Genomic DNA, 21,962 nt, shown 5'->3' with positions numbered 1-21,962 from the left:
ACACGCTCCAAGTTACTAAAACATTCCCCTTCATTTGGACAGTCTGAACATTGATGGGCTCCAAACAACCAAAGCTACTTTTCTGTTATCTTTCCTGCCGTAATATTATCTTTCTGGTCTTAGTAAGCTTTAGGTGGTGCCCTAATGCAGCTCCTCTAGATGTCTATTAAACTGTATCCTAAAGCATAGTACAAATTGTTTACTGTGCAAAGCTCCCTGCATTATACTGTCTTGTATTGTCTAACTGAGCTAAGAAAAAAAAAATATTTTCAATTACTAGTGGAGATCATCAAAGATGAAAAGCAACAGACCCAAGTTAAGGAAGATAACATTCAGGATGCCTGCCTGCTATCAGCATCAGTTTTTATAATGTGGGCTGTAAAGTTTTAAAATGTGACAGTGGGGATATACTTTCTAAATAAGTCATCTCCTTTCAGTAACCAATCTAGAGAGTCAGCCAGCACTGTCAGCAATTTCGATTCTAAAGCACAGGTGAGCTCCTGTCTCACACTTGAAAGAGTTAAGTGCCTGCAAGGCCAAAAGGATCTAGACTGCAAAAGAAACCTTGCTTTAGTCAGTTCTGAAAGGTTTCTAGCAAGTATCAAATACTTGTTGATCTGCTCACAATCAACACCAGCAGGATTGTCAGGCTCCTTTCACTGTCTGGGGAGACGCATTTACATATTGTACCCAGTAGGAACAGCGTGTTGGTTTCCTTTAGAAAGGCTGAGTAGCTAGAAGCCTCATTCAGTGTCTCCTGTTCAAATGACTGAAAGGAGATGCAATTGAAACAGTGAATTCTCTTCTCTCTGGTTCAGGCAGCTCAAATGCTGTGCATAAAACACTTGGAGTAGTTCAGGCAAACCCACCTGAATGGGCCAAGGAACACTGTCTGTTGCCATGGCAGCCTGATCTAATTACATGAGTGATCAGGGCTGGAGTAAGTGTACAGAAAACTAACACCACTGACAGTATCTGTATGATGACGGAGGCAGACAGGCAGGAGGCTTTTCAGCCTAGGCTTTAGTTGGAAGGTGGCATTCAAGCCCATTTATTTGCAAAGCTGCTAAAATATTGACTGATGCATGGCCAGTTAGAGGACAATCAGAGGAGATTAAATGCCACAGCTAAGCTGTTATGGTGCAATCTCTTTCCAAGAGTTCGTGCGCATGTTTTTCTTCTCTCTCTGGTGGCTACCCTCTAGCTACCGCTGGCATAAGCTTCATTCAAACATAAAATAAAAATAAAACCCTTGGCTATCAAACTATCTTAGCTACCCACCACCATAAATAAACCAGAGGGCTACTAGGAATTCGGGGACTCTTCAAAAAAGCCGAATAGAAATGGTTGAGCAAACACTATTGCAAAAGTAACCAGCTGTGCCTAAAAATAACCAGCATGTAACTACCTTGTTGCCTACGATCTATAGCAATGATGCTTAAATATTAAGAAGTGCTTGCATTATAAAGCAGAAATGTCATCGAGTTGAGACTACTAGGAAAACGTATTGCATACACACATTCCCTTGCATGCCAGGCAGGATATGAGGTGAGAACTCTAAGGCATTACTTTGTATTCTGTAGGTGGTGTGGGGGGTCTTCTAATTTTACTAATTTTATCCTGTGGCTCTCTCTGAGAAGCTAAGAAATCTCTTCAGGGACAGAACCAGTTTGGAGGAGTTCCTACAGCACAACATACGGTAAACAAAATAAAAATAGCTTGCCTTTCTTGTTAGCCACATAGCGCATTATATAACCAGCTTCCGACTGGCTTTTTTTTTCCCCGTCCTTACTACTCTTCAGCAATTTCCCAACCTTCCCAAGTATTTATATTACCCTCTTATCTGTAGGATTATACAGCAAGAAAGCAAAACAAAACAGGACAGCCATGGGATCGAACTAAACCCCATCGTCTTAGAGCCCTGATTCGCCCCCCCCGCCCCCCCCCACTCCTTGGCGGAGTCTAGATCACCACCCTACTTCCACCACCCCCCACCACCACTAAGGTCCTAGCTCAATCTCCCTAGAAAATCTGAATTGTTTCACAGCTTCCAGTCAGCTCTCTACGTGGTCTGAAATAAAATGAAAGTGCACAAGCCACGGAGTTGAAGGAGGTGGCTAAATAGAGGTCGAAGCGCTGCCGAGTCAGGCAAAGGACCACCGAGGGCCCCCTCCCCATCGCGATGGCTCTGGCTCCCGCCCGTACACGCGCGCACACACTTACACACTCACACACTCAGATACACTGACTCCCTCCTCTCCGACCCCGCCTCACCTCTCGCTCCGCCTGTCTGGCCCTTTCCCTGCCCCCTGCGGGACCGGCCTGCGCGCTCCGCTGCAACCACGTAGGAGGCGGCGGCGGCGGCCCCGGCTGTGGCAGCGTCTCCGGCCCCGAGTGAACGAGTCGCGGGGCTCCGGGGCGCATCCCAATCCCCGCAGCGCCTCCTCCGCCGCCGCCTCCTCCTTCCCCTCCTCCCGTCTTCATTCACCCTCCCTGCAGCCGCGCAGCGGAGCAGTCCCGGCGCTAGCCAGCGCTTGCAGCTCCTCCGCTGCTGCCGCGGGCGCCAGCGGGGACGCCGGGCCGGGCCGGGCCGGGCCGGGCCGGGGCGCTCGCGGGCTCCCGGCTCCAGCGGCGGCGGCTGCTGCTCTAGATCAGGAAGCGCCGCACCAACAGGGCGGCGGTGGCGACTGCAGCCAGGGCCGGTGCCTGCCGCCACTCCCGCCGCGCTGCTGTGGTCCGCGCGCCCCTGCCCCCTGCGCCGCCACCACCCCGCGCCCCTAAGCAGCGCACAAAGTCCCCGCTAGGTCCCCTCCCGGCCACAAGAGGCTGGCCTAGGCAGGGAGACCCCAGTCTCGGGGTAGCCTCTGTTAAGCTAGGCGACCCCGGGCGGGGAAGCCCAGCCCTCCCTCAAGCCACCCCTGCGTTCACCACCTCCTCCGGGGAGGGGGGAAATGTAGAGGAGCAAAGAGGGCAGCGCGACCCTCAGCCGCTGCCGCCTCCCCCCTGCGCCACTAAGAGGGAGGAGGACCCGGCTCCCTGAGCTTGCCACCGCCGGACTATCAGCAGCCAGAGCGGGGCGCCGCCGCTCTCCTCACCCGCGCCCCCCGCCTGGGCGCGCCCCCTCTCTTGGCGGCCGCCCACCAGCCCCTGGCTGCTCCCCTTGCTCGCCGCTCCAGCGCCGAGAGTGGGGTCCCAAGCCGGAGGCTGGAGCCCGGCACGGGTGTATGTACACACACTCACACAAATACGCGCACACACTCATACACACACACACACACACACACACACACACACACCACGACGCGTAGGTTTCCTTCGCTCCTCTTCCAGCTGTTTTCCGTGCAGCCCATTGAGACTGGGGGAGGGGGTGTATGCTGGGTGTTCTTTGGCCCCTCTCTGGAGAGAGCGGGTTGGGGTGAGGGAGGGGATGATTTTAATCTAAATGGGGGGGGAGGAGGATGGGGGAGGGGGAGAGAAAGAATCAGAGGAGGAAAAAAAATAGCCACTTACTGTAAAGTGTAAATGGATCTGGGGTTGCGTGGGGAAGGGGGGACAGAGGGAGAGACACAGTGTCCTGCGGCTGCTGTAGCTCTAGCTGCGGCTCCACAGGGCTTGTTTTGGATCCCCCTGCAGTGAAACAGGTCCTGTACGGCTCCGCCACTGTAGTAGAAATGATGTCTGCGGTATACTCTGCTCTCTCCTCCTCCTCCTCCTCCTCCCCCCTCCCCTCCCTCCTCCCTCCGCCCGCCCTCCCTCCCTCGCGCTCTCTCTCGCGCTCGCTTGCTCGCTCCAGTATGTAAATGTGTAATAGAAGCCAAATATGGAGCAGTTGGCTGCCGCCGCCGCAGCTCAAGGATCCGACTTCATGGGGGGGGGGGGGGCACCCTCTGGCAGGCGGCCCGGCGAGCCGCACAGAGCACGGCGAGCGCACGGCGCGGCTGCCGGCCCGCGCCCTTAACCCTTCTGTGCACCCGGCTGGAGCAGCGGTCCCTCCTGGGAAGGCCCAGTGCCTCTCCGTAACTGAGGCTCCGGATCCCAGACATCGACCCGAGGGGACTGTGCCTTCCAGGTTTGAGAAAGGGGCGGGGAAGTTGGGGCGATGAGGTCATTGGAGTGGTGACCGACCAGTGCTTGCGTGCCTCCCTGGCTCGCAGCTACCTAGTTGGAGGGGACAGGATGAAAGCCGGATGCAACTCAGGCAACCTGGGACGGGTGTCAAGCTTCGACTCCACCTGGTAAAATACCTAAGGGGGCGGGGAAGTCGGCCGATTCTAATTTCTAAGTGCCCCTAGTGCTCCCGGTGCGAGTCTAAGAGGACTCCCGGTATCCTTGCGGTTAACCCTCCAGCCTGCTACCCCTGCGCAACCAGACTCTGGGCCCGCGCCTACTGCCTTGGCTTGCAACTCAGGAAAGTTCTTCGGCTTCCCCAGTTTGCATCAGCACCCTCACCTTTCCTGCCGGCACAAGTAGGCGACCTCCCGACAGTCCTTTCTAATATTCTACAGGACTAGAAATCTGCTGTAGGAATCGAACGTCTCTGTTCTAGTCCCGGTAGCGGATCTGCTTGCTCCTCGCACCCAAGTAGGGATTGTTCCTTTCATCGGAAGTGAGGTAACCGGTGCACGAGCATTCGACAAAGGTTCTGGGGAATCCAAGGCGAAGGAACTTGCCCTGGTCCTGGTTGTTAAAACGCAAACGTAGAGTCCCCACCCGTCCCCTCCAGCTACCCACTGCCAGGTGTGAGCTCCGTGGGTAGGAATCTTCTCGGAGGAGTGTACCTTGCCAACAGGTGTGGCATCCGGAGGAAGAGCCCGCACATCCCTACAAGGGTCCCTCAGTGCCAGTTCTTTTTGCAGCAGATAATTCTCTAAGACCAGTAGGTGTCAGGCCAGCATCTGACCTCTTTCAGGTGCTTAGAACTAAGAGTCTAGAAACGCGATCCCTTGGTCTTGCTGAAAGCCACTACTATTGACTGAAAGCTGAAATTGAGAGACCTTTTGGCTCGGTTTACTTATGACCTAACAGTTAGTCACTGTCTGAAGCCGCGTACAGAATCACCAAGAGAAATGTGTGAGCTTTTAAACTACTGTATTGTGGAGCCAGCACTTCAGAAGTTAAAAAGAAAAGTGCTGCTGTGGAGGGGGGGGGGAGAGAGAGAGAGAGAGAGAGAGAGAGAGAGAGAGAGGGAGGGAGGGAGGGAGGGAGGGAGGGAGAGAGAGAGAGAGAGAGAGAGAGAGAGAGAGAGAGAGAGAGAGAGAGAGAGAGAGAGAGAGATTAGGGTACATACCTATTCTTCTCGGGTTTTTGAAATAATGTGCACATCCACGGTTACTTAAATAGAACTAGGACTGCTCCCTCTCACCACCACCCTCCCCCGCCCCCATAACTGTGCTGTTCACTTAAAGATCCATGATTGTTAGACTTCTTATGCTCAAGTGACATTGTTGGTCTCATTACAGCCTCTAGTGGACGGTTAACGTGAGTCTCCTGTGAAGGCTCTGTCTAGTTTTGCTCTCCCCTCCCCCCGCCCCCGCCGCCCCCACCCCCTTCAGCTTTATCCAGGTGGAGGTTGATAATTCAGAGCCTAACTGAGTGGTATCTGTCGCTCTCTCTTGGTAAAGCTGTCTTTAAAAAGAAGCTGAAGCTTGCTGGCTGCATGCGGAAAAGGCGTATGCTTCCTGCTACAGATATTGTTACTACTGGCCTGTGAAGTCGACAAAGCTTCTGTTACTCACTTCAGTTGCAGACAGCTTTCATAAAATAAAAGTTAAAATTTAAAAAAAATTAAAAATTTCACCTAAAATATTTTTATAACAGAAAATATTGGTTGCCATGTTTTTGGCGTAACTGAGATGTTTTTATTCCAGCTCATAATCTGCAAACTGTCCAATCTACCTCCACTCTATTTTTAGCCATCTTACATTTAGAGAATTTTCAAGGGAAAAAAACCTAATATTGTAATTATTACGTTGGTACAAGCAGTTAATTTGCATTATTTTAACAACCTTAAACATATTAAAACACATAATTCATATTAGACTTAGTCAATTAATTTAAATGTTCCCTGAAGAAAGCTAAATATGTACATTACCCACACAGTAAAAATAATTAATAAGAAATGTGCTGTTTACTTTCCTGGCCATTAAGATTAAAACCATAAACTGTCACACACACACACACACACACACACACACACACACACACCAGTTATTGCTTCCTGCAAGGCCCAGCACAATCATAATATCCATGACACAGTTTCATTACTTGAATGCTGAAATGCTTTGTTTCCAGAAGACAGAATATCAAATGCACCATCAGGGGTAACAAGACAGGTTCCTTAAAGCAAAAGTTCCCGGACAAATGAAAACTCAATGGAAAAAGAGCAGAGTTTTCAGTTGGCAGTTGTATAGCACCATTCCCTAAACTCTAATTATATGTGTGTGTATATTCTTTTTATTTTAATTTAATTTTAATTTAATTTATATATTCTATACATAATCTTGTATATTTAAATAAATAGAAAAATAAATAAAAGTCACTAAAAATTCTGTGAGAGAGGAGGAGGATGTTGTATGTCCTCTAGTTACTTTCTGATTACTCCTCTGAGACAGGGTCTCTTCCTGAACTTAAGACTAGGCTGGAGGCCAGCAATCGTAGTCTTTGCCTCCTGTCTCTTCCCCTCCAAGCTGAGGTTGCAGGCATATGGGGCACCTTGGCTGTGTTTGAGGAATGCTGAGATCCACTCTCAATGCCTCCCTGTCCTGCTACAGATGCTCTCATGTCTCCCTCCCACCTTCTATCTATTTTACTGTTTTTGGTTCTATCTTCTTTTGAAAGGTTAAAATGGACCAGGGACTACTTATTAAGTTACCAGACTTTTATATCACACTTGTGCATTGAAAAGTGTGGTCATTAAAGTAACCAAAGTGGTACCACCGTCTGGGGGATGTTAGAGTCAAGGACCCTGCCCTACACTATACAACTCTGCCTTTGGACTAGCTACAGAAGACTCAGCACATCTCAGCATGAAGAATGCCGGTCTGTAGGATGGGGATCTGCCTGTACACATTTGGCCACACACACTGAACTTAATTCTCTAATGAATTACCCTTATGCTAATTAATTTTTACCAATGGAGAAAAATATTACATTGCACTTGGACCTCTACTTCCTCAATTTTAACCAGCTTTTGGCAGAAAAAAAAATATTTTTAGAAGTCATCTCTACAGAATACCTATAGACTTTCCCCTCATTATCCTATGCATAATGCATAATTACATGTATTTCCATTGCATTAGGTGCTATAAGTACTCTAGAGGTGCTTATAACTTAAAGGTATACTATAAACTTAAATTACTTATTATGTAAATCATGTAGGAGGATGCAAATACACGCTTTGCAAATACTGTGTATTCTTAGTATAAGTATACTTACAAGAAAACACTTATGCAGTCTAAGATTTGGCTATCTCAGAACCCTGAAACTAGCTCTCTCATTTGAGGGGTGACTCTGTAATGCATGAAGGGAACAGTACTCCATCTCTAAAGAGCCCTGTTTTATCAACTAAAGAAACTGCTGAGGAGTGAGTGTGTTGGGGTCTTGGCCATGAATGTGTTCTCTGAGGCAGCAGAGGGAGCACAAGAGTGTTTAATACAGCCAGTGTACACAGGGCCCTCAGAATGGTGACAGATTTTAAGTCGTAGTATATGTTTGCATTGGAAGTAGCCTGCTATGTCATTCAGAATAAAACAAAACAAAACAAAACAAGCTAACAAACATGCACTGCCTACCAGATTACAGCAACTAAATAATTGAACAGATTGCAAATTACATAAAATATGATACACTCATTTTTGAGTTCTGAGCTTGCGTTCTTCCAGTGGACTTCGGGAGTCCTGCTTGGAAAAGATACCTTATTGCCTACAATGTACAAAGCTCCGTTTGGATCCCCAGTGCCACACTGGGTGTGTCAGCACATACCTATAATCCTTACAGGAGGGTTGGGAATTCCAAAGCATCTTTCTTAAACTACATACCAAGTTTAAGGCTAGCCTAGGATACTTGAGATGTTATCTTAAGCAGTAGCAAAAGGGTTGGTTGTTTTTGTTTTTTGTTTTTTTGTTTTTTTTTTTTTTGCCCCCCACAAAGGATTCCCTGGCCTAGTGATAGACCTCAGATGTTAAAAATCTCGTCACCAAGAATGAGGACCCAAGTTCAGTTCCCGAATCCACACAGTGAAAGAACAGACCAACTCCTGTAAATTTTCCTCTGACCCCCACAGAAGCACTTTAGTGTGAGTGCTCCCTCACATACACCCACGCAGTACAGAAATGAACAGAGTAAATTTTTGTTAATAAAAGGAAAAGAAGGCATTAGTTTTTTCAGTCAAAAATAATGTTAATTATCTGGGTGAGGTGGTACCTGCTTGTATTCCCAGCACTACGGAAGGCAGAGGCAAGTGGATCTCTATGAGTTCGAGGCCAGCCTAATCTACAAAGTGAGTCCAGGACAGCCAAGGATACACAGAGGAACCCTATCTTTAAAAAAAAAAAATAATGATAATAATAATAACAATAATAATGATAAATCTTCAGAATAAAACAACCCTGAAAGAAACTAATGCAAAGCTTAAAAGGAAATTAGTTCATCAATATTATACTCAATAAATTGATTTCAAGTCAAACACATTGGTTAAAAAAATTGATAATTTTTGCCATACTTTCAAAAATGTCTTATTTTAGGCCATTTCTAATGCTTGCCATGATCTCCAGCTATGTTATGATTATATTTATGTAGTGCCTCATGCTGTACACACACACACACACACACACACACACACACACACACACACACACACACACATATATTTCCCTGGGGTGTCTCAGACACATATCAAAATCCAAGACTGAACTGAGGAAACTACACAGTGAGACCTCATGGATACATAGTAAGAATCTATTTATTTATTGAGGGTGGATTTCATTATATAGCCCAGGCTGGCCTAGAACTTCCAATCCTCCTATCGGAGCCTTGGGAATGATGTTATGACAGCCATAGCCTACCAACCTCCAGCTGATAAGCGGGCATTTCAGTGGGAGAGTAAGGTAGAGCAGCAGGCCTGGAGCCTTGGGAGGTAGAGACAGAGGGATCTGGAGCTCAAAGCCAACCCCTCGGCTACAGAGTGAGTTGGAGGCTACATGGGACCTTATAATTAGAAACTGTGTCTTAATTCTCAAGCTGCTCTTATGTCCTTGTCATTCCACAGCTGCTATTTGTTTGCATCTAGTACATGACACACAGGCCCCTAGTGAGGAAACATCCTGCTCTACCAAGACTTTAGAGTATTACCAGTCTTATCTATCGAAAATGTGAATTTTCACCATGGTAAAGTCCAGATGCTCACAGCTGGCCAACCAATGCCTCTCTGAAACACACCATGCAGTACTGGAAACACTGAGAGTCAAAGAGTGTGCTCATTAAAATGTCGGGAAGTAGGAGGGCAGTTGTATAGCCCTTGAACAAGGTTAGACTTCCAAGCCCATTTGAGCCTTGCAGCTTTGTAAACCAGATCGAATGTGAAGACAAAATATGCCTCATCTAAGTGTCCTTCCCACCAGAGAGCATCAAAGTTGGAGTGGTAAACATTTGTTTTATTTTATTTTTTATCTCTTCAGAATTGTTAGGAGCACTTCCCATGGTAGGGAAGTACTTGCCAAGTTTCTGCTTGGAACAATTTGTTATGGCTATGCAATAATCCTGGAAAGTTTGAAATTTTAATGGAAATACTGACGCCAGATCTTTAGCCATGCTCTTACAAAAAGGGTGTCATTTGAAACGCCGAGCAAGCTGCGGTGGCTACGATACAACTACGCTTTGCTTGGACTGTACTCCTAAATAAGCCTGTGGAGAAATAAGCCAGAACGGTAACTCGAACTAGAAACAAAAGTGAAAGCTGCCCGTAGGGTAGACTCTGAGATCATGGGCCACACCCTAGCTGAAGTCCTGAAGCTTTGTGTACAGCCTACAGACACTTACAGACCTGCCTCAGAACCCTGGGCTTGGCCTACCCAACTGCAGCCGCACAGGCTTCCTGATTGTGATATGGCATCACCAATACTCAAGAAAGAAGTGAAAGAGTGAAGGCTTGCACTGTAGCTCTGTGGCAGCGCCCTTGCTTAACATCAGCAAGGCCCTGGGTTCAATTCCCCAGAGTCACAGAAAAAGGGTTGGCTAAAAGCCTTTGCACGGCAGTATCAGCTGCCAGTTTATCATTCGACAGTACGCACATCTGACTAAACTAAACAAAACAGTAATTTTAAAACCAATCAAACAAACGCTTTAATATAGAGCCACACTGCCCAGTACAGCCTCTTGAAACTTGCCGAGTTTAGATTGAGATGTACTCTAAGTATGAAATCTACTTCAAATTTTAAAGGCATGGTTAGATATCTGTGTGTGTGTGTGTGTGTGTGTGTGTGTGTGTGTGTGTGTATGTGTGTGATTTATAAATATGTATATACACAGGTATTCAGTACCTCAATAATTTTTGTATTGATTAAATGTTGAAATGAAAATATGTATATTGACCATGCATTGGGATAAATGATACATATTGTCAACATATACAAAAACATGTACATATATACATAGATGCATATCAGTATACATACATGCATGTATATGTAGATGTATGCATACAAATATATAAGAAATAATAAGCACACACATATATATTTATATTTACACACACACATATATATGTATATATATACATATATATATATATATTGTCTGTTTGTTTGTCTACTGTGTAAAGAGAGCTAGCCCAGAACTTCAGCATACCAGGCAAGTTCTCTACTCTCTCGGCCCACAATTGAATATTTCCCAGAGCCAGCTACCAGTGGTATAGATAATAAGGCTGGTGAAACATGGAGTTAGTGTAAAACAGCCTACAACAGGACACCTCAGGATCCTGGATGGCTTTCTGCCCCAGTGTAGTAGATATGAGCTGATGTTCTCTCTCTCCCTTCATCTGAGTGCCCTCCTTCTCCGTGTGACATGGACTTTGACTCCTCTTTTCTGAGAGTCACCCGCTGAGTACATTGTCTCATTGGTGATGTAAAGCAAAAGTTACTAGGCTCATCTGTAAGTCAGACTTGGTGAAAGGTTCTCAGACTCTCAAGCGCCCTGGTAACCTGGTGGAAAACCTACATTGTATGTTAGAAAGCAAAAGCATCCTAGCATTACAGCTGGTTTAGGAGTTTGTTACTTGTGGCTAAATAGTTTGGGGTGAATACCTTCTAGAGGCACCTGGCTTTGGGCATTAATAATACAAATTATATTATTTGGGGCTTGGGATATGACTTAGTAAGTACTTGCTTCAGAACATGAGAACTTGGGTTTAGATCCCCTGCACCTGTGTAAAAAAGCTGGGTGTGGTGGTGTTTACCAGTAATCCCAGTGCTGGGGAAGAGGAGCTAGGAGGATCCCTGGGACTTGCTGGCCAGCCAGTGTAGCTGAATTCATGAGCTCCAGGTTCAGTAAAAAGACCCCGTCTCAAAAAAATAAGACTGTGGGCCAGAGAAATGGATCAGCCCATAAAGGTGTCTGCCACCAAACCTGACAACGTGTTCAGTTTCTGGGACATACATAGTGGAAAGGATGAGCCACAAACTTACTTCTTTGTCTACATGTGCACTTGCAGTGGTACGTTGAAACACACACACACACACACACACACACACCAATTTTTAAAAATGTAGCTTGAAAAAGAATGTGAAGGAAAACACCTGTTACTGATCTTCATATACACACATAAAAGAATGAAAATAAATGAATAAATTATTTTTAAAAAATAAGACGCAAGTTGACTATGGAAAATACCAAACACTGACATTTGCCCTATATAAATACACAGATACGCATGCACACATGGACGCACGCACATGAAAATTAAACAATTTGCTATCTAACTAGAAAATGCACCAAGTCTATCAAAAGAAAAATCTATTTTTAAAAAAATGTATAATAAACTCAATGCACTGGAATACTTCTAAAGGAAATGAGATGCTTTTTTATTTTAACCCTTATTAATTTGTCAGCAAGCTAAAGTTCAGTAGTCATCAAGGCTACTCTGAACAAGATCGACAATGATGGAGTGGCCTGCAAACGGTCATCACTGCGACCGTAATAATAAGGAGCATCTCTTTTCATATGAAAAGAAAACAGGCAGCATTTTAAGACTGGGAATCCATGAGTTAAACCTTGCTTGGTATTGGCTGGGAACTTTGGGGACTCTATTTTTAGTGTTTCATTAACAACTTGGCAATTTTTTTTTCCTCAAAAGGAATCCATTTTCTAAATTAAAACCCAAGGCAGAGGCGCCATCGCTTGAAGTTAAGGCAGTGGCACTTGGTGGGTTGTGCTTTTTAAACATGGGGGGCGGGGGCTTCCAGTTCGGACAGTGGAACCACATCAGGCTGCAGAAACAAACATCGGCCCAGTAGGGAAGGTACAGGAATGTTCTTTGTCCTTCTGGCTTCGTGGCATGAGCTGGAACACATGGCTGCAAGCTCTCGTAGCGACTTTATTTTTCTTGAGTAAATACTGGCCAGGACAAGCTGAGCTGAATGAGGGTCAGAGTTTAAGAACATCCCTTTGTGAGGAATTTACCGAGCAGGCCCCCAAAGAGGAAGCATTGCAGAAAAATGCACTGGCAAGATTTCCTTTTTTTTTTTTTTTTTTTTTTTTTTTTAACATAAGAAACTGGAGTTCATAGAAGAAACTGTCCGTGTCAGGGTTTCAGAGGGGACTGTCCAGTGGTTTAAGGCCTCTATAAAGGGCTGGGAGCAAAGGCCAGGAGTGTAGGAGGAACCTAAGAGTCTCTCGGGGCTTTGCTTCTGGAGGTCCCGGTTTTGCTTTGTCCCTCCTGCCACAGATGCCTTCTGCCCCGGGTGTGGGATAACAACAGCACTCAGACCAGAATTGCCGATTACAAACACTATCTTCTCAACTACAGAATGTTGAACGTGCAGAATAGAAGAAAGACCCCGTCAGCCGGAATGCCAGCCAATCAAGCAGAAGACAAATGACTCACTCATCCCCCTGCAGCCAGCTTTGCTTTTTTTTTTTTTTGGTCAGGTAGCAGGAGAAATTAATACATTGTAATTGTAATAAATACATGGGCGGGGAATCCATTCTTCCGTAATAGGCAACCGAGTTGTGGGATGTGCTTCTTCCAACCCACTCTCCGCTTTCAAAGCTGGAGCTTAAACACCACTAGAAGGGAGCACAGGATCCCATCAGTCCCAGGGCTAGCTTTTTCTGCAGTCAATTTCATAATTGCATGGCTCCACCGGCTCCTGCTCAGCACTTCCTTTCCTCTCAATACCCTCCCCCACGCCACAGCCATGAATCATCTTGCCTTTAAAGGGACTGTGATGACCCCGGGTGAACTTTGCTGGCATCCTGTATATGGGGGAGTTGTTCTGTGACAGAAACCTGGTCAGACCCTGATTTGGGCTCAGAAGCAACAAGCTTGCATGCTTCTTTGGGAAGAAGAGAGAGGAGTTAATTTTCCTAGATCCCTGGAGATGATGCTGAATCTGTATCTTGGTTCTCAAGAACCAAGTTTGGCCCTCTGTGCAGGATGAAACCTATGGGGGGGGGGGAGTGGGGGGTGGGTGTGGGGGGGGGGAATGTTGGTGGATTTCTTTCTGCAGTCAGGGTGGAGGAACTTGTACCATGATCAGTTCTTTGATTTCTGCAGATCTCACTGAGAGTAGGGTTTCCATATCTGTGCTTTGGCAAATGCGCCCAATAGCTGACTCCTCCTGATATGTGTCCCTAGTGCTATCATTTTCTTATTTGTGCATTTATTAAAATCAGAAACATATTTGACCTACCTCTCTGCCCCCTGCAACGATGGCAGCGGAAGAAACCCTGGGCCCTGAGATCTCTAGGCAGGTGCTTAATCACTGGTCTGTACATCCAGCTTTTTTTTTTTTTTTTTTTTTTAAACACAGCACCTGAGCAACGCAGATAAAGTTGACAGTACGGGCCATGAGATGTGACCCCTCTTGAAGGGGGTACCCAATGTGTCAGCAAACTAACTTCATGCTCTGGCGAACACTTCCTTAGTATGTGAAGCCCTACCTACCTTCCTTGGCCCGCTCTCAGCCCCACCTCCTGAGCTAGAGACTTACCTTTCATCGTTTAAGAGTCAGCTTAAGCATCAACACTTCAGTGAAGTCTTTCTTGATGATCACAAGAGTCTGCAGCTTTGCCCAATGTGTGAGTCACAGCAGTGCTGTTTTCCTATTCTCTTTATTTATACAATATTTTTCAAACCACTAACAGAAGAAGAAAAAGAAGAAGAAAAAAAAAACCTTCGGGGGCCATAAGCACAGATGGAGACAGCATCCTGATGGGGGAGGCATGCCACCCTTATCTGAAAGCTTTCCTGTTGCACCCAAACACAGGTGACCTCTGATAGGTTCAGCCCGTGAGTGTTTCTCCTGTTTGTTGCTCTGGTTAAGAGACTCTCTCTCCCAACACATGCACAGTCTCTGGCATTTCCCACTGTGCTCTGTTGAATTCAGTCCTCTCCAAAGTATACTGAAGTTGGAATCCCAGTAGCATATGACCTGATTTGGAAGTAGCATTTGCACTTAGGAGGAGGTTTTTCTGCATGAGCTGGATCGTGAATCTAGCATGAATGTCTCCTTCATAAGAACACAGGACATCAACTCGGAGGCAGCCCGGGGCCAATAGCCTAAGAAGATGGAGACAGAAATGGGAAAGACAGTGTTTTATGCCAACAGTGTCAAACGCCAGAAGCTGCAAGGGGAAGGAAGACTCCTTCCGTGCAGCTTTCTGACTGAGGCTGACTCTGTGACACCTGATTCCAGACTTTTGACTTCCAGTGCTGGGAGAGTGAAATCCCCCAGGGTTTAAGCAAACCTGTCAGGAGCCATTTGTTACAAGAGCCTAGACAGGAATCCATCTTTCTGGATCTGAGATTTCAGGATTGTTGCTTTTTTTTCTTTTCTTTTCTTGTTATTTTCATATATACCCCTATCTCTTTCCTCTTTAGATATTCATTGATAATCTGTCTTTAGTGTACATTTAATCTGGTGTCCATAGCAACACCAGTAAACAAAAGGACTCCATGAGACAGAGGAGTTAGTCAGAGATCTCTGGAGTCAGCTGCCCATCTTTCCAGAAAAGACTTTTGTTGGCTTGGGCCTGAAACACAGGCTACCACAAGAGGCTTCAAGGGACACAAGCATGATCCTGCCAGGCCTGAGGCCACATCTGAGAACAGCTTCCACAGGGCTCCTCAGTGCCCTCTGTTGGGCACAAACACACATACATATCAGCTGTCCTCCACGAAAGTATCACGGTGGCTAAACGTGCAAAATAGACAAATAATAAATTATGTAGACATGCAATCAACCAACCCAAGGGTTGGTGGAACCTGTTCATGACAGCAGACATCATTGGTACAGAGGAATTTACATGACATCCAATCCTTAGACTTCTCCAGATCTGGCCAAGGGTAGAAGCTTTTGTGTCTTCCTTCTGTACTAGATTGAACCCATGACCTCACGCCCGAAAGGCAAGTGCTCTACTACTGAACGTTATCTCCAGCGTTGATTCACATCTCTTGAAGGACGACTGCATACTCCCTGTCATGGGTTCTCACCAGCAGGCAGGACCTTACCATCAGGCCCCAAATCCTGAGGAAGCTTCTGGATTGGAATCACCGTGACATGGGATTCTATATCCCACTCTCAAATCTCAGAAAATGACATTTATATTCTTTCAGTATTTAGGCCCAAAGCTATCTCACCAAAGCTCTCTCATTGGTACCTCTCATCCAAGCTGTCCATTGGATTGAGCTGGCTGGATCTTCAAAATACATGCAGAGGTTAGCCACTAATGAATCAACAGATGATACTTCCCAGGACCTAATATGGGCGATCACCAGCGCTCTTTGCTGATTGCATCATCAGGAGCCAACACAGGAATACCTATGTGGCTCAGTGGTAGAGCACTTGCCTGGCATGTGTGAGATCCTGGGTTTAATACCCAGTTCCACACAAACAACAAAAACTAAACCAAAGGAATCTGCTCTGTCCATTCTATTTGCACGTTTTCTCACTCAATTATATATAAATTATATTATATATAATTATGTCGAGACCACTAAAACTGAGATATGCTAAGATGGGCCCTAGGCTCAGGATCCAGTTTATAAAGTCATTTTAAAAGAAACAAAATTCAAAGCCAGGATCTAAGCTGGGGTGTATCTCAGTGTTTATCTAGAATTCAGTGTCTTTGTCTTCTATCCTGAGCATCCAGGAAGCCAGGCATAAGAGTTACAATTCCCTGTAATCCCCAACACTCAGAAAACAGAGGCAAGAGAATGAGGAGTTCAAGGTCATCCTCCACCAATAATGAGTTTGAGGTTAGACCTGGATACATGAGACCTGTCTCAAAGCAAAGCAAAACAAAACAAAATGTCCAAGATTATATGCACCTGTAAAAGTTTCTTGTGTGGTGACAGGCTTCATTTTATTTAACTCCCCAACAATGCAGTCATATTGAGGTCACAATCCTCATTTTGTAGGGTTTAAAAGAGCCTCCCCAACCCCCACCCCAATGCTCAGTGTTTTCAGGGTGAAGATAGGCATCATCAGAGCTTGAGAATTTTTTAACACATCATTACTTGAATGGACTAGGAAATGATAAAAAAAAAAAAAAAAAAAAAGATTGCGTAGCACAATTTTGACCAAGGGATCATCTCCACTCCCTGTGAAGGCGTGACTACGAAATGTCCCACCTGTAGGGTCCTTTGTTTGAACACTCGGTCCCCAGCTAATGACACCATTTGGAAGGCTGTGGAGCCTTCTGAAGGTGGAGCTTCCATACAGGAAGTGGGTCACTGAGGGTGGGTAGGTCTTGAAAACTTATAGCTCAATGCAGTTTCCGTCCGCCCTTTGCTTCCTGATCCACCAAGATGTGAGGCAGGTGCACCCAAGCTCCCTCCACGATAGTCAGGACTGCCCCAGGTACCATGCCTTCCATGCAGTGATGGATTTTGCCCTCTTAACCAGTGAGGTTTGAATCAAAGACTCAGGCCTTAGCCTAAACTGGCTTTGAACTCATCTTCCTGCCTCCATATCCTGCTGGGATTACAGGTGAGAACCACCATCACGATGAGGTGGGCTTGCTTTAAGTAACACATGACTCCCAGAAATGAAAACTAAAGGGTCTCAGTGAGGATGGCCATGTTTGTCTGGATCAACCCACATCATGTCCAAACAAACAGAACTAAGTTGCAGCTTTTGATTTTTGTGTATGGAGTACACGGTGTCGTATGGAGTGCACGGCTAGAAATGGCTCACTCGCACTCCAAGTTCCTGCTGCTGTCCCTAGGAGTCTTTCCCAGCATGAATGATGTGTGTTGTTGTTTTTTTAATCACAGTAGTCCTTGTGGTGAGGGCTGAGTATACTGTAAGGGGCCAGTGTGAATTCTCAAGCCTCGTTTCAATGCACAGCCCCATTTAAGTTGCCTTTGCTTCACCCTTTTCTTCTTGCTCCATCCCAAGCTTTCCAGAGTCCTCAGGAGCCAGAACCTATGCAAAGGGTCTAGAAATCATCTAAGTATAGAAGGCTATACACCTTTTGTAGACCCGTCAACTTATACTTAAGAGAAGTGATTATAGAATCTGGAATTTTTCCAGGGTTCAACAGTCTTAGATAGGAGGAGGAGGAGGAGGAGGAGGAGGAGGAGGAGGAGGACTGCAATTACAGAGAGCCGGGCTCTCTGAAGTCAGAAGGAAATGCAAAGACCCTATTTGTAGCTGCAGGAGAGGGAAAGAAAAGAGCCCACAAGGAAACTACCAACAGATGGTAAATACATTTTTAATTCTTCAGTCATACTGTGTGGACTTTGCACACATTTATCCTGCTGTGTTGGGTTCCTGAAATAGCTGCCGTGGACCTGCAGAAGAGTGCCACAGCAGTCAGAGATTCAGGAAGCCATGAGAGCTGACAAACAGGAAGGGTTAATAGACTGGGGGTGGCTCTGCTCCTCCTCAAAGTGCCTGCCATCATTTGCCTCAGCTGCAGGAACATCCTTTCATGGGTGACGTTTCAAAGCACACTATCACAATCTGGTCTCCAGGCTCTGCTTACAAATACTACACATTGACCCTGTTCATATAACGACTTCAAAAGATATAGGAAGCAAGGCCCAAAGATTGACAGGTCCTAAGTCCTCAAAGGAGAGTTACCAGTGTCCATGGTAGTCCAGACTTTGTCACCTCATCCTCTTCCAAATGTTAATCGGATAGCATGTTCCCATGTTAAACGGTAGAGATTTCAGTACCAGAAGGAGGAGAAATTGTTCATCAAGGAACCTAAAAAGAAAGTATTCTAGCCTAATTTTCTTGGACTCTGGCTCTAAGAGGTGCTGAGAGACCATCACCAGGAGTGAGTTAGGCTGGCAACCCTGACGTCATCTCTCAGGGTAAATCAGCAGAAAGGAAAATGTGTTGATGAGCCCCATTGGAGGCGGAACAATAAAGTATGATTTATAACTTAATCACAGGGACAAAACACAATGCTATACCATTAGGACCGTATCCCTAGAAAACCTAGTTTGAATAGTTTTTTTTATTATTATTTAATAGACATATATCTGGGCCAACGAGATGCAGGAAATTGGGAAAGATGAGGTAATTAGTGACATACTAATGAATTCATCAGTAGAACACTTATGTCTCTCCAGCCTGTGTTTTACCTACTCTAGCACTCAAGGGAGGCTGGCGTGGCTGTGGCACCCTACATCTGAGGCTAAGTGATCTTGGTCATGGCAACCTCTGTATTGGCTTCTTGTAAATCAGGATGAAGAAGTCTGTGACTGGTCTGGGGCTGTTTGGGGTCGGGGCGGGGGGGGGGGGAGAAATAGACTGATATTCCTCATATGTAAGGTTTCAGGCTAAAATATATTTCTTAATTTCTGTGCTAGACCCCTGTGGATTGTGTCAGGGGGTTATATGGCTACTACACCATTGGGCATAGCTGGGCCTCTCTTTCCATGAAGTAACAGAGAACATTGTTATGTAAGAATTAAAGATATTATCAAAGAAAATCCAACATGCCTCACGTACTGGCTTCCCAGGCAGGGCCTGGTTGGTGGGATAACGTCTCCCAGCTACTGCTGGGAGCAGGAATGACAGGCACTTACTGTCTTAGTCACAGAAAGCATACCAAGATCATCCTAGCCCTGCTCAATCAGAGGAAATCTTGGTCCAGATAGTGTAAGTTTCTCTGAGACTAAATAAGTTATCACACAGACACTTATAACTTCACAGCACCTGACCAAAGTCTCTTCTTAATCAACAATGCTTCCAAATGTCCTTTCACATTTCCTTGCAAGTTAATCAATGCCATCCCACCATCCCACGTAGCTAATTTAGCGATGGAGTGCTATTCAATGGAGTGCTATTCTATCCTGAATTCCAATGTCGTCTTTTCTGCATATGATATCAGCAGTATTTTCTCCTGTTTTGTGGTAAGATATTTTAACCTATTTCATTTACACAGGATATTCTTTGCTGTAGAGAATCAGCGTGACCCTTCGAATAATCCTATTAAGTTTATTGGATAGTGCCAAGATCACATGAAAGATTTGGGGCCAGGGGAGGGTTAGAATCATTTTTTTTTAAACTGAGTTATTTTCAGTTGAGCAGTAATGAAGGCACACTTTAAATTATTTCATGCCTGTGATCCAAATTTTATTATCTAGCTACTATCACTGGGGACAATTGAAGCTTTAATAATTACACCCAAGGTCTTGAAAAAGAAAAGAAAAGAAAATTGTGTATCGTACATTCATTCATACACAGTCTCACAGACTTTCCATCTGAGAGCCTATCTGACTTAGAAATGTAGATCAGGTTCAGCTGACACTACTACAAATGAAACAAAAGCCAGCTACAAACTGTTGCTTCTTGTAGAAGGGTGGAACAGTTCTTATTTGAGAGAGGAAAAAGCACAGGCTGTTGGCCTTACCTTTCCTTGTGGAAGACTGCTTTAGAATGATTCCCTTACAAAGACCTGAGGCCAGGATTCTTGCTCCCAGTATGGGCTCCCAATATGAAACCATGCAGTATTGAAGTGCCCTGCATTGCAGGCCAAGGGCTCATCCTGTGGCCAGACTCCATATATAACCTTGGATTCCCGTGATCCACAGAAACAAATCAACTTCCCAAAAAAGCTGAAATCCTGCAACAGCTCTGATTTACATAAAAGTAGCTGGTCTGGGGACATGATATTGCTTAGCATTCTGGGTAGCTAACAGGGAAGAAAAAAACACAAGTGGAGCCACAGTTATCTCAGTGTCAGAGGGAGGCTGGAGCTATCACAGACACACATCATGACATGTGACCTCTGCCTGGAGGTTCCACACAGGCTCTCTGAGCCAGTGAGTTGAAAAAACAGGAGTAGATACAGTTCCTGAGGCCAACACGTAGGCTTTGCTTTAAGAAAGCAAACAAACTGTAGCCAGTGTTTATTACTTTGTGGGTTCTTCTTTCTTCCACCCTTCTCCATCCCATTTCTTCCACCCTTCCAATCCCCTAAAATGAGACAAGAGAGGAAAAAGGAGAGAGAGAAAAGGAAAGTGATCCCTGAATAAAGTCAGAGTTCAAAAAGGGGGCAATGTTATCATTTGACTACTTCCTGCTGATTAGGGGCATCGCGTTCCTTGGGGCAAGTTTGATTTTTCACAGTCAGGAAATCTAGTTATATTATTATCATCATTATCATTATCATTATTATCTTTTCTTCTTTGCACATGACTCCTTAACCACTCGTGACCAACAACAACCGACAACTGATCGTGCCTCTCAGGACCCCAGCCATATATATGCCCTCTGAAAAGTTCCCAAAATTCCAAACATCACACAGTAGCAGAAACTATCTGCATCTGGCAAAAATCATGCCCTTGCTAGAGCAGGAGGCAAATCATAGTCAGCAGCCCCACATCCTCACACCTGGGATTAAAACAAAAACCTGTTCTTATACTATGTCTGTGCATTTTTAAAGAAACCAAAACTCCAAAATTCTCACTACAACCAACTCCCTCACAGGAGAGTACAGATGACCTACCCAGTTTTGCAAGACGGGTGTCTGGACCTACCATATTACTGGCTACATTGTTCCTATTGGTAAAAAGTCCAAACGGATACAAAACTGACACAGGGGGAAATATGCTGTGTCCTTTCCTGGGGAGACCTAGCAAACATCTGTTCACCCCAGAAGGCAGCAAGGCAGAGCCAATAGCACTCAAGTCTAATGTGGGGAGCTTAGGAAGTTTATTGAAGTTATTATAAAAACATGGGTGACCCAAAGGTAGCTTAAAAAGCCCACCCCAACATGAGTGACAGTTCACAAACCTGCACCCCTGGAACCCCTTGTACAACTTGTACTTGGCTCCATCCAAGAGAGTCGCTCCCTCCAGTAATGCTGACCACACATAAAAGGTTTGCTCGAGTACAGGAAGGGCAGTATGAATCTTGGAACTTTCCACAAGCCTCTGTAAGTGTCTGTAGTATTCTGCAGACTATGTGCCTCCCTTCCTTCTCCATCAAAGGGGAGCACTGTGGTTCGAAAGAAATGGCTGTACAACAAAGTATAACTATTTCCCTTTACTTACAAAGTAATTTGTGATTTGAAGGCTTTTCTATAGTGCTCAGAAGTTCTATTTTGATCTACGGGTGGTCGCCCATTGTGTGCTATCCCATTATGCCTTATATGTGTGATTTGTGTACACTTTTCACAAGACCAAGTTGTTTCAATTAAGACATTTAAAAAGAATATCTCCCAATGAGCAATATAATTCTTAAAAGGTGTTAGAGTAGTATTTTTCTTAATTAAATAAATTGATA

The 21,962-nt window shown here is 45.2% G+C and overlaps 1 protein-coding gene and 2 long non-coding RNA genes across 24 annotated transcripts in view; 2 read left to right on the top strand and 1 right to left on the bottom strand.

Annotated features, from left to right (window-relative positions):
* Positions 1-4,587, bottom strand: part of ATXN1 (ataxin 1) — a 422,279-nt gene extending 417,692 nt beyond the window's left edge. For 17 of the 19 annotated variants that reach the window (XM_084796962.1, XM_084796956.1, XM_084796964.1 and 14 more), the window contains exon 1: positions 3,511-3,681. The gene's annotated coding sequence lies outside the window, so the exon portion shown is untranslated. Of the gene's footprint in view, positions 1-2,274; positions 2,507-3,510; positions 3,682-4,449 lie in introns of those variants that run through there. The other 2 variants (XM_084796969.1, XM_084796968.1) reach the window with 2 other exon arrangements.
* Positions 3,765-21,962, top strand: part of LOC311606020 — a 186,698-nt gene continuing 168,500 nt past the window's right edge. For 2 of the 4 annotated variants that reach the window (XR_014782160.1, XR_014782163.1), the window contains exon 1: positions 3,773-4,069. This is a non-coding gene — a long non-coding RNA (uncharacterized lncRNA). Of the gene's footprint in view, positions 4,070-21,962 lie in introns of all 4 variants that reach the window. The other 2 variants (XR_014782161.1, XR_014782162.1) reach the window with 2 other exon arrangements.
* On the top strand, positions 4,117-13,114 carry LOC311606021. Its single transcript, XR_014782164.1, has 3 exons — positions 4,117-4,235; positions 4,506-4,611; positions 13,019-13,114. It is a non-coding gene; the product is annotated as an uncharacterized lncRNA (long non-coding RNA).

This window comes from Acomys minous (assembly GCF_964271855.1).
Source record: "Acomys minous genome assembly, chromosome: 9".
Taxonomy (NCBI): Eukaryota; Metazoa; Chordata; class Mammalia; order Rodentia; family Muridae; genus Acomys; species Acomys minous.
This window is presented reverse-complemented; position numbering and strand designations above follow the sequence as displayed.